Here is a 19,357-nt window from a genome sequence, read left to right on the forward strand (position 1 = left end):
TGTTGTGTTTTTTACCTCCATCTTGGGTTTAGTATGAGAATTTTACTATTTTTGAGATTTTAGATCTATATAAACCACCACAAACTGGTTAATTCCGGGAGTGGCGGTCTAAAAATTTGAAAATAAATGAAAATAAAATATTATTATCAAATAAATTAAATATGAAATATTATCATAATAATATATACTTAGCTGGTCCAGCAAATAGTACAAAGTAGCAAAATAAAAACAGCAGTCCTGATAGACTTTAAAGATTAAAAAAATATATTTTGGCATCTGATGAAGTAAACTCTGGCACATGAAAGCTTATGCTGAAAGTAATTTTTTTTTTTAGTATTTAAGATACCACTAGATCAGTTCACTGGGAGACAAATGGCCACTTTGGCAGGTAGACCTCATGGCATTATACCCCTCCCCAAACCCCATCCTCCTCAGGCTCCACACCCAAAATCTTCAGGTATCTCCCAGCCCAGAGCTGGCAACCCTATGGTCAACAAAGCCCTCAGTATGCCAAAGACACAGCACAGAGCTTCAGGTATACATACATAATGCTGTCTTCTACTTCTGAAATGTACTGGGAATGAAACCAGAAAATGATATCCTATTTCTTGGAGGATCAGCAACAGATTAGCCTATACTAGAATAAAAAGTTATGACATTTAAGAGTTCTTTGTTTATACTATAGTTGCAGATGCTTAATTGGCGTCGTTTATTCCATAACTCATCTCCTGTCTTCCTTCCGGGGGTAAAGAGAAATTATAGCAATTGTTGTCTCAGCATACTTGTCTGACCAAGCAGTGAAAATTATAGAGAGGTTCCCAAAAACAAGCCCTGAATAATTATAAAGTAAATAAACTGTATACATTTGGTATCAAGATAATCTTTAAGCAATTTCTCACACTCCTAAATACATTCATCTTATGTAAAACAGATGTATGTCTTTGGGGTAGACTTTGTCTTTCATTCATGCACTGTACAATCCCTTGTAATTATAGAAGGAAATACAAATTTCCTTGTCTGGTTCTAGTAGTAAATCCTATAGAAAGCATGGGAAAAATAAGTCTTTCCTGTAGACTTCCATATTTTTTTCACCAAAACCCTGAAAAGTGAACATTTGAAATGTGTGTATGTAGTAGGAGGAAACGGGGGGGGGGGGAACAACCCTCCCTAAACTCCAAATAATAAGTGAAATGCTATTTAAAACAGTGCTTCAAAATAATGTTGTTGTGGCCAGTTCAGATTGTTGTTTGTCTCTTAGAAGCAAGATTAAAATATGTTTCTATAATAACAGAAATCCTACTGCATTTAAATTCCAAACAAGCAACTCTCTTAAAAATTTATTTTGAAAATTACTGCAGAATCAAGAACGTTTTCAGGCATTTGATCCAACGGGGGAATCTACCAAGCACACAAATGCTGAGCCTAACAGCAACAGATCAAGCTATATGGACTTCCTATTTATCCAGACCCACATGACTCCAGTAGAGGAGAAAGACTGCAGCATTTCTGATGACTGGTAATCTTGTTCCTATACTATGCCTCGCATGCCAATTTGTGGGGCTTAGAAAATCCCTGGAAATTTGGGGTCAGTGCCCAGGAGGGAGCTCAGCAGATGCCATACAGTCCACTATCTGAAGCGAACATCTCCTCCAGTGGAACTGACCTCTGTAATTCCACAGGAACTCCAGACCCTCCTGAGGCTGGTAACCCTCCTGCTCTATAAGAAGCCTCTGACACCTCTTGCTTCAGACAGTCCCATCTTCAAGTGCAATTAGTGAATGTTTGAAAATGTTTGTTCCCTGAGCATGGTCTGAAGACATGTATGACATGGATGAGCAGCTCTAAGTCTAGTTGGTATTTAGATAGGAACTACTGGTAAGCCACCTTGAAATTCATGGGGGGTGGGGTAAGATATAAATACCGTAAATGCACTAATGAACAAAAGCATTGAGAAGCTTGTTTCTATTAATGTAAACCTTTCATTTTCTAAAGTCTATAAAGTTCAAACCTGAAAGTTAACAACTTTTTTGACTTTTCAGGTATCCCACTCTAATAAAAGAAATAAACTAGTACCCTTAAAAATAATAGTATAAACATATAACAATGTAAACAAGATGGCGAACAATAAAAATATATCAACCTTCTCCTCCGTTCAGCACGTGGGTCAATAACTCCCCCTCACTATCTCACTGGGAGCGAGGATCCTAGCTAGTCTCAGTTGGACATTGTTGTTCCAGCTGTTTTTAATATGGGTGCATGTCTCTGTTGGATGCCTATAACATATTTGCATACTTGTAAGCATTGTTTGAATAAAATTAATTTGTATCCATTTCATACTCTTAAAGCAGCAACATATCTCTAGGTTCCTCAAAATGCCAGTTCTGCTTCCCAATGGAAGAAAAAAACTTATTAAAAAAAAACATGGACTCAAGGTATCCAGGATTTTATATCTTTAGGGGGAAAAAATTCTTATGCAGCTGGCATCAGTAGCTGACCACAAATACAGGTGGACCTGTTTGTTATTCATTCTTTATTAATTCTCTTTTTATTGATGATTTCATTAGGCCAAATCAGCTGTGTGAAAGAAATGAATCTTTAGTGGTACTACATCATAACACTAAACTATTTTAAAGCACTCTGTAGATACAAGCTATCTTTGCTATTAGTTTAGCCTAGTTTAGGATTCAGAACTTATTCTAGGTGCAATTCATAACAGAGAAATAGAGCAAGACAATAAAGCGAACAAAGAAATAAACAACCCAATCCAAGTCCATGGCAGAAAACTAAGGAAAGAAACACCTCCACCTTTTATTGCAAATATGCTGACAGCATTGAGGCCAAATATTTACTTAGACTGAAGTTCTGTGTCTTAGAAAAGCTGGGGAAAGTAGAATATTCAGATTTGATGCATAATGTATAAGGACAAATGTTTCTGATGGCTCTATGGTTGTTTAGTTTAGGTATTAACTGAATGAACATCAAGAAAACAATTTTCACACCTGTCAAACACAGGATTACTATCCTTGCTAATTACTCTTTAGGAGCAGCCAATTTGTTCTAGTTAAAATGCTTTCATGAGGAAAGGGATGGTCTAGTATCACCACCAGCACTCATTGTTACACGGAATATGTTAAGTGGAATGTGTCTCACACTGCTATATAATGCAGCAAAAATTAATTCTCAGACTTATAATTCCATTTTAACTATTATGGGGAGTGAAGTACTCACAAATCGTATAGAAAGGAAAAACTCCAGCAGAAAAGTACTACTTTCCAGAAACTACTACTTTTCTTAAGTATTGTCTCTGTTAAAGGAGGGAAGAAAAATATCCTCTTTGATTATATATTTATCCTCTTGATTTCTTTTCTTTCTAACACACACACACACACCCTGTTACTGGGTCAAAACAAGACAGCAATTATGCTGAATTTTAAAAACTAGGATTAAGCAGAATTCTGAGTCTGACCTTGACTACTGACAACTGAAGTGTCAATACCACCTATGGAACCTCTAAAAAATAAAAGTCAGGGCACAAGGGTTATTCCCATGATGCATTAGTAAACATAGCTGGAAGGTCAGTTAATAAACACCAACTAAACCCTTCAATTACAGCAATAAATTGTTCAATTGGTTAAATGTCTACAGTTTTTTGTCCCAAACACTATGGTGAACTGTTTAATCAGCAAACTGTTGCATCACTCTGCAAACAGATATTGGCAGCCTCCTGCAGACATAAGAGAGTCCTTCAGAATTAGTCCTTGGTTGGCCATGCTACTTAGTCTTGAGACTGGAAAAAAGTATTTGATTAAAAATCAAAGTAAATGAACTACATGTTCATGCATTCCAACAGTAATGTTCTTTGCTCACACAATCATGATTACTTTTTGCCAAATGTCACTCAGTGTCTCGTACACTACTGTATCACTAGCAGGAAAAACCTAGAAGTGATGTGAAAAAGCTCTAGGAATCACTGGAAATTCTATTTCTGGCAATGCCCAGAGCTACCCAATGTCATGTCGAGGTTTCACCCAGAACTGATAAAGTAGCACACCTCTCTCTGTCTCTCACACACGCACACCCCTCTGTCTGCTACTTGGAGCAGTGATAGGCAAGGATTTTTCTTGTAGGAGGACTTCTACCATAGCACTTGTCACATTTGGGAGGCGTGCCAGTCCTCGTTGATAACAATCTATGGGAGGGGGGAAGCAGCAGTGAGGAGAGGAAAATCAAATGAAATCACTCCTTCCTCCTCCTTCTGTTTGTGGGATTTACCTGCACAGGAAGAATGATTTTCCACAGGTCCTTCTTCTCATTTCAGCCTCTAAATCATGTGGTCTCCTCCCACCAAAGGTCCCACAACTTCAAACATCATATTTCTAGGGGTCAATAAGGGTTCCTGGGTAAAAAAGGAATGCTAAAATGAAATCCATGTCTGTCTGGACTGGTGGACTGTGGTTGGCTGTATACAGTCCAAAGCCTTTCTTTAAGGTTCACAGGCATTCCTCTATCAATGTGGCCCTGAAAATTGGCCCACCAGCAACTGCACAGAAGAACAATTATTATTTCAGATTTATATGTCACACTTTCAGTCTGAAGAGGCCTTTGAGGCAGTTCAGGTTATCCTTATCCATAGTTCCTCTACATATTTGTGAAACGCCCCTGTGGGAGGAGTGTGTTCGGAGTGTCCGGCCCTGAATACGGGCCAATCAGGGTGCGGCCAACACAGCTGGCTGCACACTGATTGGGCTGGCCCCTACGTTCACTGCCCTCCCTAGTACCTCCTTCACAGGTTACCTATTATGGGGAGAGGAAGGAAAGGCGATTTTAAACTGCTTAGAGACCTGAGGCCTGCTGGGTGACTGCGGGCCACTCCCGGTTCTCACAAAGCTCTCTCAGCCCCACATCCCTCACAGGTTGTCTATTGTGGGGAGATGAGGAAAAAGGTGTTTGTAAACCGCTCTGAGACTCCTTTTGGAAGTAAACAGCAGGGTATACAAATCCAGATCTTCTTCTTCTAAGGTGCAACAGTGAAAGAAGCATGTGAGCACATAACATTATATCAGTAGTAAAAAAATGGAGACAGAAGGAGCAAGGTGGACACCTGTATACTGTGACTACTGCATGTGGATTAGGGCAGGGGGACATTTCGGTGTCTGTGGCCTAATTCACACAAGAAGAGGAAATGAGGTTGAACACAGAACTGGGAGGAATAGGTTACCATGTAATCTCCCCCTAAGAGTCTCAAGTCTGATTTTCCCTTCACATATCTGAAGACATGGCTCTTGAAAGCTCATCTATAACCACTATACCACAATCCCCAAAGGTCAGTCCTCTTCCACACTCAACTAGCATTCCAAACCACAGGTTCTTGACACTAATCTCTCCGCACCCATACCCTCATTTATCACCACACCACCATAACCCTCCACACAACACACATATTCAACCTCATGCCCTTACAGACTGGACAACCCCTCCCCTTTCTCTTCCCAATGCCAAGCTCTCTCTATCTTAATCACTCTCTTCCTTTATACCTCCTACTCTCTTTGCCATTTCCCCCCTCTCCCCCCCCCGCTAGCACCTGTTGTATCAGCTACAACGGGCTTTAATTCTAGTCTTTCATAAAAAGAGTGCATTACAATAGTCCTTCAAGCAGGGTTACCACTTGGAAAGTTCCTGGAGATTTGGGGGAGGACCCTGGGGAAGGTGGAATTTGGAATAGGGAGTAAGCTCAGCATGAATGTCATCCAACAGAATCTGTCCTCCAAACTGATCTCTATAGTCTGATTATCAGTTTTGATTTCAGGCTCCACCTAAAGCATAGAAATCCTATCTTCAGGGTGGTATAATATTATCATTCCTACTTTGCTGAAAAGGAGCTGAGGCATAGAAGAGTGATTTGATTAAGGACATGTAGTAAGCTTTTGACTGCTGTGAGACTGGCTACAATGTCACACCAGCTCCTAGGATTGTCCATTATAGTTCTGCATTGCAACTGTTGAGATTTGTCTTTCTACACAGATCACAGTAGCCAGGAGCAGACTTGCCATTGATGCCACTGACAAAAGTCTTGGTGGACTGATGTGTGAAGTGGGTGTTGGCTGCTGTAAGTCACCAACCCTAGCCCTGCATGGGACAAGTGTAAGCTGGTGGACCTTCCTCCTTTCTTTTCCAGGGACACCTTAACATAGATTAAAAGGGTTTCAGGATTTCCAAAGAACAGCACAGTTTGCTCCATGTACCAAGATATTCTTATGTTTCTTGAATCTCAACCCACTCCTAACTTCACAAATTATGGCCTTTGATCTTTAATGCTGCATCTTTCAAAAGCAGATTGTGATACAGAAGAGGAGATGTCACTACTATTTAATTTTTGTTTAAAAGTCACTTTACATGCTTAAAGATTTGGGATAGATATTATTATTTTAGAATTTTTTAAAATAAAAATGTTGAAAATATTGTGTTTACCTGTTAATTATTTCTGGCTAGGATAGGATCCAGTACAGCATTTTCATGGGTAGATAATTTTTTCAAATTCCCCCGTTCCCAACTTGAAATGTTCCTGGGGAACAAGGGATCTCTAAGAGCAGGTTCTCAGGATGGATTTGTGGGTGCTACTGGTAGGGGGAAGTGAAAAATTCACATTCTGTAGCCAGAACACATTCTGAGGAGAAGTAGTCTACTGGATCTAAGCAAATATAGTGAATGAAATATTCTAAATGATGAAACTGTTAGCAGTTAGCACTCCACAGTGCTTAGGAACTTGCAATTTAAGCTTTTAAAATTCAAGTTAAACCCAATGTAGTAATGTTATACAAAGTTTTATTTGTATGGAATATACTCTCACTATATTATTTATATATGTCCGTGTGTGTGTGTGTGTGTGAAATATGCTGAGTTGAAGGTCTGTGAAACATGCATAAAAGAAGTTAGGCAGTCAGCTTTGGAGATGACTAGCCATCTGATGCATACTTGCTGCCATATAACTGCTTTTATGCAATTCAGCCAATCTGCAATGTTTTTAAACTTCTATTTAAGAAATGTGGCATCCCAACACTGTTCCTTCACTCACTGACATCTACAGTGATTCTCTACACAAAGCATGTACCTGAGGAACATCCCCCCCCCCTTTCCCCTTGAAATGTGAAAACAGAGGTATGCAAGCTATTCCAAGCAGCTTCATACTGCATCAACACCTGCTCAGGCAATGGTCAGTTAAACAAGCAAAACAACAGCTGAGTAAGTCAGGTCAGCTACCCTATGAACTTCAAGACATACACTCTGGAGACCTCACCACATCACCCTTACTTATTTGAAAATAGCAATACTTAGTAATGTGATGCCTCCTGTATGCGTTTGAAGGGGCAGTGAAAGACTTTTTGATGTACTGCTGCTGTTTTGTCTCTCTCTGAAAAGAGGACACCGTCTCCTTGCCATATTGTCTGCAAAGAACAACACAACTCATTCCATCCCACACTAGCAATGTTTGTTTAAGAACCACAGGTTCAACAAAAAGCATTAACCATTAACTAGGCCCTACAGCGGCCAGATTTCTCTTGCCACACATACTGTTAACAAGTTTATAAACTCCTGTGCATTCTCACAATAGCCAGCCAATTCTCCCTTCAAGCATCTTTAGAATGCTGGCATAGCACACATTAAATGAAAAGACACAACACAATTTAGAAATGAGAATTACAATGAACTCTGTACTAATCACCCATATCAGCTTCTCTGTGCAGTGCCTGGTGAAACCAATAGCCCTAATTAGTTGCACGTACAACAAATACCATAGATAAACATTACAAAACAAAGTATTTCTATCAACTGAAATTGCCTCATGTTTTCAACTGTTCTAACCATAATTGCAATTCTAGATGGGCTTTCTGCCATGGTACTAAAAGTAATGGTTACAAAATCATAAATGGATTTGTATTCATGCCTTGCTTCTGAACCATCCAGCACCAGACCCCTGAAGGCTAGATGTACCTTGACCTGTTCATCAAGGCAATTATGGTGATGCATTTGCAAGACTCCTGTGGGTCTTGCTCAGCCAACTGTCCTCAAACTTATCACCTGCAGATCCCTTGTGGAAGAGGGGGGATTTCTCTTACTCTTCCAGCCTGTTCTGCCCATGCTTCCTCTCCACTTCCTTGTTCTTGGCTGCAATCCCCCTCCCCCTCCAAGTGGCAGGCATTCCTGCTACTTCTTCTTTACTCTCCTCCTTTTCGTTTCCACTGTCACCCACCTCCAGCCACACTGCCTCAGGGGCAGAAGTGACTACTGCTCTTCTTCTCCCCCAAGCCCTACCCTCTCAGTCTACATCCTCAAAATGTCCAGGAATTTCCTAACTCAAAGATAAATTGATTTGCAGATCCCTTAAATTTACCAATCATTTTTATAAAATGTCCTATTTTGGGAGGGGGGGATCACCACTGAAAGTCCATGACAAGCTTGGTGTAGTGGTTAGGAGTGCGGACTTCTGATCTGGCATGCCAGGTTCAATTCTGCACTCCACATGCAGCCAGCTGGGTGACCTTGGGCTCGCCACAGCACTGATAAAACTGTTCTGACCGAGCAGTGATATCAGGGCTCTCTCAGCCTCACCCACCTCACAGGGTGTCTGTTGTGGGGAGAGGAAAGGGAAGGCGACTGTAAGATGCTTTGAGACTCCTTCAGGTAGAGAAAAGCGGCATATAAGAACCAACTCTTATTATTATTATTATTTTGGTGCCAATATGCATGATTAATAATTCTCAGTAGAAATCAATCCCTAAAACCTCCAAATCTAAACCCTATGCTGGGTTAATGGGACTTGCTCACCTTAAGGCAGTGATCCGCAACCTTCCGGCTGCCACGGACCGCTGCGCCGGAGTGGGGGGAGAGGCCGGCCCGGGTCCCCACCCATGTGCGGCGGGCCCAGCGCAAACACACATGCGTGGACTTGCCGCGTGCGTGTGTTTGCACCCGGTGAGGGCGCAAACGCAAGTGTGCACCATTCTGCGTACGCGCGGCAGTCCATGCATGTGCACATGTCGGCAGTCTGCGCACACGCGTGTGCGTAGCGCTCAGTCCGCGCATGCCCAGCAGTCCGCACGTGTTTGTTTACGCCGCCGCTGCGGCTCCCTCTCTCTGCCCCTCCGGGCCGCCAGCAAATCGGCCACCGAAGCGGCCGTTTAGCTTGCGGCCTGGCAAGCTTCTCCCCCCCCCCCCCGAAACAAGAAGCTTGTCGGGCCGCAAGCTAATCGGCCGCTTCGGTGGCTGATTTGCTCACGGCCTGGCAAGCTTCTCACTTCGGGGGGGGGGGGGGGCGGGAAGAGGGAGCCGTGGCCCGGCACCAAGGCCTTTGCAGCCCAGCACCGGGCCGTGGCCCACGGATTGGGGACCACTGCCTTAAGGGATACTTTGCCAGATCAACCTCTATAAAAGCCTGATCTCTTAGATGATGCAGATTAGTTTGGTCATCAAAATGTACTTCAACTGGTTCTCTAGAGTAGCGATCCCCAACCTATGGGCCGCGAACCACATGTGGTCCTTCGACTAATTGGAGGTGGGCCCCGAAGGACGCCTTCTCCCCCCCCGGCCCTTTACTTCATCCCCCCCAGCCCTTTACAACACACTTCATTGTTGTGGCGTGTCTGTATCTTATTTTGAAGGGATGTTTAAACATTACCATAGCGATCAGAGAGTGCTAGGGCAGTGGTTGAGAGTAGAGGAGTAAATTACTCTCCCCACCGGGCCTCAGTAAAAGGCATTGAGTGGTCCCCGGTGAGTGGTCCCCGGCGTTGAGTGGTCCCCAGTGATAAAAAGGTTGGGGACCACTGCTCTAGACGAGACTAATCTACTTGGCATGTAGAATCAAACTCAGTATTAACAATGAATACAACAGGGGGGAAATGAGCTGTATCAGCATGAGAGCAAGAAAACATCTTACACAGATTATCCATCTCCATATAAAGAAGCCTATAGCATCTGTAACTCAATTACACACTACTAGTTATGTTATGTAAGATAAGGCCCAGATGCATTATAGTGAGGGGTAGCATATAAACTGAATAGATGGATGGATGGATGGATGGATGGATGGATGGATGGATGGATGGATGACAGTTTCACCATGCAACCAGGATAAAAATAGAATTGGTCAAACATCCAGTGATAGAAATTTTGAAGGAAAACCTACAAATAAAATAGTTAAATATAATGACATTATTATGCTGGTTGTGGTGCATGATGCTTACAGAACTTGTCTATTGGGGAACAAGTAGTTCTTGACATGGAAAATCTCAGAGCTTGATATGGAGCTGCTAGTTGTCACAGCCGGTTCTGAACTAAATGTAGGCCTGAACCAAAGGTACAGGAATTCTGTACCAAAGCCAATAAAGGATTCCCTAATTACCACCTGACAAGACATTTCTCCAGTGCAAAGTGTATTCCTCCATTGCAAAGTACTCACTGGCACATTCATGAAACAGTATGCTTTGACTTCTGCCAGATCAGAATTTGTGAGCAGATTACTATACCCTATTAAGGTCAACAATAAAATTCCTGCTGATTTTAATAGAGCTCTGCTGCACTCAGAGAGCATAATCTTTAAAAAGTTAAGATGTGCCAAAATGTTAATGAAATTAATGAGACTTAAATATGCAGATAAGTGTTAAGATCCCATTGATTTCAAATCAACTTATGAAGTCCTTTGTGGATTGCACACAGCATGGATCTCGACTAATAACAGGATTTTGCTAATTAAGAACATGTGTAACCATTCTTAATTTAACCTTAATATGGAGTAATTAGTTCTAAATCATGTTAGCAGCATTATATGTTTGAGCTTGGATTGTATATGTAGCTTTTGTGAAGAAGCCTAAATAATAAATTAGTGCAGTGGGGATTTTGAATTGTTTCCACAGATCCACTTTTAAGATTTCTGCATTTTTCTGGCCTAACAGATTTGCTGGTAAGGAAAATAGTTTAAAATGTTGATGTGGTCACCCCCCCCCTCACAGTTCTTCCCCAGAGATTAATGCCCTCTACTGCTTAAGAAGTCACTACTAGCGAGTACAGATGAGAAACTCACCATGCAATTTATCATCACAATCAACAAGTGAAAGGTAAATAGGAAGAATGAAACCTATACAATTTTGAAAATCCCCCAGATACACATATTTCTGATTCAAGGAAACAGATACAAAAGGTACTCAAAAGAGAGGAGAAGGGTTTGGAAAATACAGCAGGGAAACCTTGTGTATCCTTTCTGCTCCCCTTATACTATCCCAAAGATAAGTTTGTTAACAGCCTTATTTTGTTATACTTTTGCCTCCTCTACCCTTCTGACCCTTGAGCATTCAATAAAACATGTTTCTTTAGTGATAAAACCCTATACTGACCAAACATACCCTTTTATAACTGAGTTCACTGTTCAAACTAAAGACACCTTGTCTGCTTCAAGGATATCCATATCAACTCAACTGAAACTGCCATAAAGAAGAGAAGTTAGAAGGACTGATATTGTGAATGTGAGGTGTGGAAATATTCTTGTTTTGCCTACAGCAGATATTGACGATGATCCAAAAATGATGGTTTGTGTAGGTTGACCAGGAGATGGGAAGAAACATTCATGCAATTGGAGTTTCAGTTTTCACTTTATTTTAGTTTATTTTAAATATTTATATACTTGACTTTCTCCTGACTTTCTCTTAGACAAAGCATTCATCCTGTGTGTAAAAATGGGAATGCCTTTTCTAAGAAACCACCAACAGTTGGTGTACATTGTTGTATTAAATTGCTTTAAGTGCTACTGCAAAATTAATCAGGTTCACATTTTAGTTAATCAAAAGACATTTAACTGAGTAATCTGATTGACTCAGTGTTGAAATCCTAATAATTATCCCTGTTGTAATTCTTTAGTTACATGCTCACAGAACATGCTGCATAAAAATCAGGGACAAATAATACTATTTTAAATTAAAATTAACAAATATATGAAAATAAATGCATTTATTTCATAATGGATTAAAAACAAAAGTGACAAATATTGACCCTTTGTGACAAAACTATTGGCTTCTGCCCTTATAGAACTTTTCTGACCAAGTGAGAAAGGTACAAAATTGATTGAATTTCCACCACAGGAATAAGTGTACCTTTCCATGGCTGTGCATTATTAGAACAAGCTTCATGACTGATATTCTTTCCCTAGATCATAGACAATAATTATCAGAACATCTTCATTCTGGTATTGTGTTGTATTGTATTGTATTGTATTATATATTGTATTGTATTGTATTATATATTGGATTTATATCCCGCTGCTCTTGAAAATTGGCTTGCAGCGGGCCACATAAAAGAAAATTCATACAATAAAATTAAAATCCAATCACAATATACATATTATTATGTCAGGAGCCATGTTTCAATGTTATTAGTTTGACCACTGAGGAAAGCCAAGTGGGCTTAAACACATCAAGTCAGGGTCAATATTTGCCACTTTCATATAACATTACAGATTATCAATAAAGCTACTGTAAGGGCCAATATTTATTTTTAATCCACCGTGAGATAATTACATGTATTTAATAACTGTATTTATTTATTTATTTATAAATTGACTAAAACTATTATTTGTCCTATATATTTACATTTTCTTAACCTTTAGGTACTTAATTCAATTTCTTTTGGGTTAAGCATCCCCCACCCCATTTTTCTTGTTTGCCAAAAAAAATCAAAGGTCATAATTTGTAAATTAAGAACATTTAAGCAACAAAGTTGTGACATTACCATTATATGAATTAATTAAATTGTTTATAATTTAATTGAATTTGGGTTAACCAAGCAAAGAGATTAGCAAGGAATTCACAACAGAAAGTTGTACTAATTGTAATAGAGAGAGCTCTATAGTAGGAATGGACATGACAGGGTTTCTAGTCCAGTTCCTGTTCAATAGAGAAAATCTGAACCTAAAGCTTTCTTAACAGATGGTTGTCCAGTCTCTTCCTGAAGACCTCTAATAAGATAGTCCCCCCCCCTTCTAACAGTAATGAGTTTCACTGTCCAACTGCTCTTATTGTTAGGAAATTCTCCTACTGAAGCTTCTTCTATTCTTAGGAAATCAACTGAAAACTACCCTCTGGTTCTTTTAGTACACTGCGTCTATTCTTGCACTTTGCAGCAGTACAGAACAAATCTTTACATTACTCTTGAGATAGCCATTTGTGTACTTGCAGAACACAGCCATCTTGTCTCTAGACTTCTCTTATCCAGGGTAAACATACTTTCTTCAACATTTCCTCTTAAGACTCCCCAGACACCAGTCAATTTGTGTTGCTCGCCTCTGAATCTGTTCCAGTTCATCAACATCTCTTTTAAAGCGTGCACCTACAACTAGACACAATACTCCTAATGAGGTTTGAAGCAGAGTTCCCATGGTGAAGATTTCTTTTAATGATTGCAACCTAATATTGAATCACACTGCTGATTTACATTCAATTTGTTGCTATAACCTCAAAATACTCTTCTCGGATATACTCCTTCCATCTGATGCAGGGTTGCCCAACCAAGGTTACCTCCAAGTGAATTTCAATGTTTTAAATGTGTATGCGTGTATATTTCACTGCCTGAAGGAGTCTCAAAGAAGCTTACAGTTAACTTCCTTTCCTCTCCCCACAACAGACACTCTGTGAGGTAGGTGAGGCTGAGAGAGCTTTGACAGGACTGCTCTGTCAGAACAGCACTATCAGAGCTGTGACAACCCAAGGTCACGCAGTTGGCTGTATGTGGAGGAGTGGGGAATCAAACCCAGCTTGCCAGGTTAGAAGCCACCACTCTTAATGCATACATCATGCTGGAATGGGAGAGGCCCTGGCCGTTTCAACCTTTGCTGGCCAAAGGTCCTCTATCATGGTCAACCTGTTGGTGGCAGTTAGAGCCCAGTGCAGTGAGTGCTCTTGGGGTTGGTTTGATGGGGTGGGGTTGTTTCATTCTTTTTTACTTTGGAAAGATGGGTGGGTTGGAGAGAGGGCGCCTACTCTAGCTTTAGCCTCAGCACAGTAGAGTCCTTATGGGGTTAGTTGGGTGGAGTTTTGTTTGGAGGGAGGGGGTTACATGTTACATCTCTGTGTGTATGGCAGGGAGGCATGCCCAGAAGACATCACTTCAGGGTTACCTAAAAGCCTGCAAAATTGTTCAAGGGTTACTCTATAGTCAAAAGGTTGGAAAAGGCTGATCTGCTATAATGCCCCTCCCCCACCTTATATCCTGTGTATTTGACTCTTTTGCTGAGTACCTCTGTTTACCTCATTTTGTTAATTTCAGTCTAGCCTATCAAGGTCATTTTGAACTGTATTTCCATCTTTTAAGGCAACAGCAATCCCTTCCAGATTTTTTTTTTGTGATTCATAAAACTAACAGATGCTTTCCACTCCCATATCCAAATCCATGAAGAAAATATGAAATAGTACTAAGCCAGGATGGAGCCCTGTGGTACCCTGCTCAAGTTGCTTCTCCTGCCTGATAGTGTTATTGATAAGTATCCAAATATAGTTCTTCAGCTCACTGTAAACTCACCTGATTATGCAATAATCTAAACTGATATAACTGTTTTCTAGCCAAAACACTATTTGTAGGGGATCATGTCAAATTCCTTGCTGAACTCAAGATCCATAGACTCACCTAAGCCAGTAACACAAGCAAAATTAAAACGACAGGATTTCTTTGTGACAAAAACATTGGCTTTAATAATCACATGCACTGATGAAGTTTAATGTTGTATTTTCTTCATGAAGACCTCTCAAAATGGGCTATATGATTAGATGGCCGTCATTAATTTGTCAAAATCCACATGGTGAATTAATGGTGTTCTGTTCAACAGTACAGTAGAATTCAGTATTGAATTACTAGTAATCAATATTTTTGTAACTAACTGTTATTGAATAACGCAGTTTATATTCTTAATCTCGATATGTTGATGATATAATTCTGCAGTGCAGTGTTTAAGACTATTGGACTAGTATCTGGGAGACATGGGTTCAAATCCCTCTTTGGACCATGGAAGCTCAGCCTAAATGACCTTTTAGTGTTGTGAAGATATAGAGGACAGAAGAATGATGTAAACTGCTTTTACTCTCCACTGGTGAGGAAGGCAGAGTACAGATAAAGCAGATTTAAAAAAATCATTTCTTGGTTTTGATTGAAGTTTAATTTAAGGTGACCAGATTGTCCCACTTTTGGAGGGACATCAAGGGGCACCTGGCAAATTGTACTTATGTTGAAATTTAAAAATATATATTACAATACTATTTTTACATTCTTTAAATTCTATGAAAATTTTTGTTGCTCCATACGGACCAAATTTTAATCAAGAACTCCCCCGGTCAATGGTGTCCCGCTTTACCAATGTTAAAATCTGGTCACCTTAGTTTAATTTGGAGCTTTCATGCATTTTTCATACAAAAATCCTATCATTTCTAGGATTATGTAGTTGAGATGATCTAGAAACATTCATTCATATAGCTTCAAAACAGTTGTGCATACAACCATGTACAAGAAAGTTAAATAACTCTGATGTATATGTGCATAGAAAACATATCTCATTAATAAACAAATCCTATGAAACATAACAATGATAAGTTGCTATTTCAAAACTATTTCCATTCTGCTAACATATAATAAAATTTCATCTGAAATACCTTCAATCCAGAGTAAGATTTTTTTAAAGTCCTTACCCCCCCCCCTCACAATGTTCTATTCTAGAACTTCCTAAAAATATTAATGAGGTGGTTGTTTTATGAACTATAATCATGTAATATTTTAAAAACTGAATTATAATTTCCAAACGTATCTATTTGGAAATATTTCCATAGTCCCCCTTCAGTGTTTCCTTGTAGTCAAGCATTATGAATTCACTACCAAAATGGAATGGAAAAATCATTCACACTGATTTAGTATCTCTTTTTTTCTTAGGTCAAACTGGAAAGCAATTTAAAAATATAATATAAATATAAAATATAAAAATACCGTGTTAAAAGAAATCAACAGAAAGTTGTCAGTCTCCCTCACATCACCAAATGGGAGTAGCCAGTGCTCTTCTTGCTTCCTTTTCTTCTGAAGGGTAGAAAACGTTGCTAATAGTCTTACATTAATAGTCGCTGAAAATATACTCACTTTCCCCCTCCAGAATAGTATTTGAGCTGCTGTTCATGGAGGATTGTACACTTGAGCAATGCTTCCCTGTTCACAGCACAGTGGCCACTTGCTGTTCTGCCTCTCTAGAATGTAGATCCTATAGTCTCTTGTGTCAATAGCAGTATCAGGAGGTGTCACATGGCATGGCCTTTTGTCTCTGTCTTGACAGTGTGTCAGTGGTCATGGCCAACGATTAAGGCACAGGAATCAGGAATCGTTTGCAAAGGGATGGAAAATGTTGATTTCAGCTCTATCAAAGCAGCAGGAGATCTTACCTTGCTATTTCCTTTAGTCATAACCAGAATTACATTCCTGTGTAGATACATTGTATAGTGCCAAGGTATTATCTTGATTAAAATTAATTAGGTGGCTGGCCTGACAAAACATTTCACTAATTTTAAAGGCAATGGAAAGCAAACCAGCAGAGAATGTGTGAATTTGCTACTGAGTAGACTTCCAACAGTCATTGCAACCATTTCATGTATGTCATTTCTGGTTTGCTGAAAAGAACTTGGAAAAACCTTGGTGGCCAGAAAGCCACTTGTCCTGAGAAACAGAAATGATACTGCATTTACTTCTTCCATTCAGGCCTTCTATTTTATTTTATTTTTCTTTATTGATGATACCCCACTTTTGTCCTCAATGTGGACCCAAATTGGCTTACATCATTCTCCTGTCCCCCATTGTATCCTCACAACACCCCTGTGAGGTAGGTGAGGTTGAGAATTGTACGACTGGGCCAAGTGGGGATTCAAACTGGTTCTCCTAGATCCTAGTCCACTATACAACACTGGCTCTCTTTCAACCTGGCAAGTTAAAGGTACTTCTGAAAACACTTAATCGAGCTTCATTCCAGCTGAGGAATTACTTGTGGGAATAGAAACGCTATTACACAGAAACCAGACACCCGTACAATTGGGGATGGTAGACAGCTGACTCATGGCAACTCCATATTTCATGGCAAGGTCATTCAGAGGTGGTTTGCCATTGCCTGCCTCCGCATCATAAACCTGGTATTCCTTGGAGGTTTCCCATCCAAAGACTAGCGAGGGCCAGCTCTGGTTAGGTTCTGAGATCTGACAAGATATATTGGCACATAATTAATAAGAAATGTCACAGTGGCCCCTGTACAGCATCCCTCCAACCTTTACTCAATGCTTCTTAAACTTTCAGAATCAGAAAAACATTCCCTTGTTTCCAAGACTTTAAAACTCGGCTTTAATTATACACATGCAATGTATTATGTTTCCTCTCCTAACTAAGGTGGATCGAAAAAAACACACACATACAACTAAACAAATGTTCAGGCAAGAAACCAGAATTTCCAGCTGTATCATTCTTGGCTTTCTGCTCCAATAAAACAAAACCAAAGGGGGGGGGGGACTGGAACCATAAAAACCCAACTGATAACTGTATTAATGTTAAAATTATATAACTTTTATTGTGCACAATCTGAGGGGACCCTACAGTCCTGAGGGGACCCTAGCAGCTGCATTTTGTATCAATTGCAATTTCTGGGTCAGAGTAGAATGAGTTACAGAAATCTAGTCTGGAGGTGACCATTGCATGGATCACTATAGCTAGATGTTCAGAGGTCAGATAGGGCGCTAGTAGCCTCGCTTGGCACAGATGTAAAACCCCTGGCTGGCTACTTTCCTGACTTGTGCCTCCATAGTTAGCGAGGCACTCCCAAGTTCCTGGCCTGGGGCACAGTAATCAGTTGCATGCTGGCCAGAACAGGTAAGTACACTTCTTGTTCTGCCTCCCTCTTACCCAGCCGTAGGGCCTCCGTCTTAGAGGGTTTGAATTTCAGCCAAGTTTCATTGATGATGATAATGTCTCAGTTGATAACTGTACCACTTGCCTGAGATTGGCACCTGTTCCTAAATAAATACCAAACTTTAAAACTACCTGGTTAAAACATTATTTTTGGAACTTGTGGGGATGTGTAAGAACAGTAGTGATATGGATTAATGAACATTCATGGCACAAGAGAAAAAATGTTTAAATATTATGGGTCGTAAGCGAAGATCTCCCTGTGTGAATGGAAGGCACTTTTGCTCATGGACAGGCTGTGTTGAGTGACTCATTTTCTCACTGGCCGGAGTCCTCCATACCTCCTGAAAAGACTTTCCAGAAGGGCAGAGACTTTCTGAAGCAGTGTGCAATGCAGCAAGGGAAGCTCCAGATGTGGGGAAGGGGGTGAAAGTGCCTGATGAGATAATAAAAAAGAAAAAAAAAGGGAGGGGTAGGGGATTGAAAAAGTTTTTGGTGTGCCTGACCTTCATATTCCCTCTCCTCTTTCATTAACTGTCTGCTGAAGTGATCTGGCCTGTCACAGAACTGCACAATAAATTAAGGACTGCTGCAAAAAATGTATTGCTACCAAGGTCTTGGCTGATTAAATTTTCCAGACTTGAAAGTAATTTCAGTGTCAACTCTCTTTCATTTAGCTCACAATCAGCATCAGGACAAATGAGGAAGGGGGTAATGGATAAGGTAGCACTTTTCCCTTCAAATTATCACATGATGTGATCAGTGCTATCTTCCTTTCATTTTGAATGGAAAGCAACTAAATGCTGATGTAAGAGAAGTGAAATCACCTTTAGAACTACTGCATATGCACACAAAAGGAAATTACCAGAGCTAATTTAGGGAATTTATACTCTTGAAAAATTAAAAACATTCCAGAGTTTTCAGATTTCTGTTAATCTTTGCAAGTATGTGAAGCCACTATATTTCTTTTTAAAAAAAGACCACACCAGAGCTAATTTAGGGAATTTATACTCTTGAAAAATTAGAAACATTCCAGAGTTTTCAGATTTCTGTTAATCTTTGCAAGTATGTGAAGCCACTATATTTTTTTTTTTAAAAAGACCACACGAAACACTACAACTAGCTAAATTATTAAGGGCCAGTTTTCTTTCTTATGGCTCTCCTTGGTGAGCCTGTGGTGAAAGAGTCACACAAATTAATGGTACATGGTTAAACTGCACCAGAGTTGATGATCACCTACTAATGTGGCTACAATATTTACTTACTTTAAACATTGCCATACTATCTTTCCACTAAGTTCAGGGTCCCCCAAGGCCATGAACATTAAAACATTTCAAACATTAAAAGGCATTTAAAATACAACTATGTATAGAATATTTAGAACAAATAAAACCTATGAACACAT

The 19,357-nt window shown here is 39.9% G+C and overlaps 1 protein-coding gene across 6 annotated transcripts in view; it reads right to left on the reverse strand.

Moving 5' to 3' along the window:
- Positions 1 to 19,357, reverse strand: part of PRDM1 (PR/SET domain 1) — a 112,116-nt gene that overhangs the window by 64,214 nt on the left and 28,545 nt on the right. The window contains exon 1 of one of the 6 annotated variants that reach the window (XM_077303044.1): positions 16,156 to 16,537. The exons of 4 other annotated variants lie outside the window; for them this stretch is intronic. The gene's annotated coding sequence lies outside the window, so the exon portion shown is untranslated. Of the gene's footprint in view, positions 1 to 16,008; positions 16,115 to 16,155; positions 16,538 to 19,357 lie in introns of those variants that run through there. One more of the 6 variants, XM_077303054.1, reaches the window with a different exon arrangement.

The sequence above is a fragment of the Paroedura picta genome, chromosome 1 (genome assembly GCF_049243985.1).
Source record: "Paroedura picta isolate Pp20150507F chromosome 1, Ppicta_v3.0, whole genome shotgun sequence".
NCBI classification, from domain to species: domain Eukaryota; kingdom Metazoa; phylum Chordata; class Lepidosauria; order Squamata; family Gekkonidae; genus Paroedura; species Paroedura picta.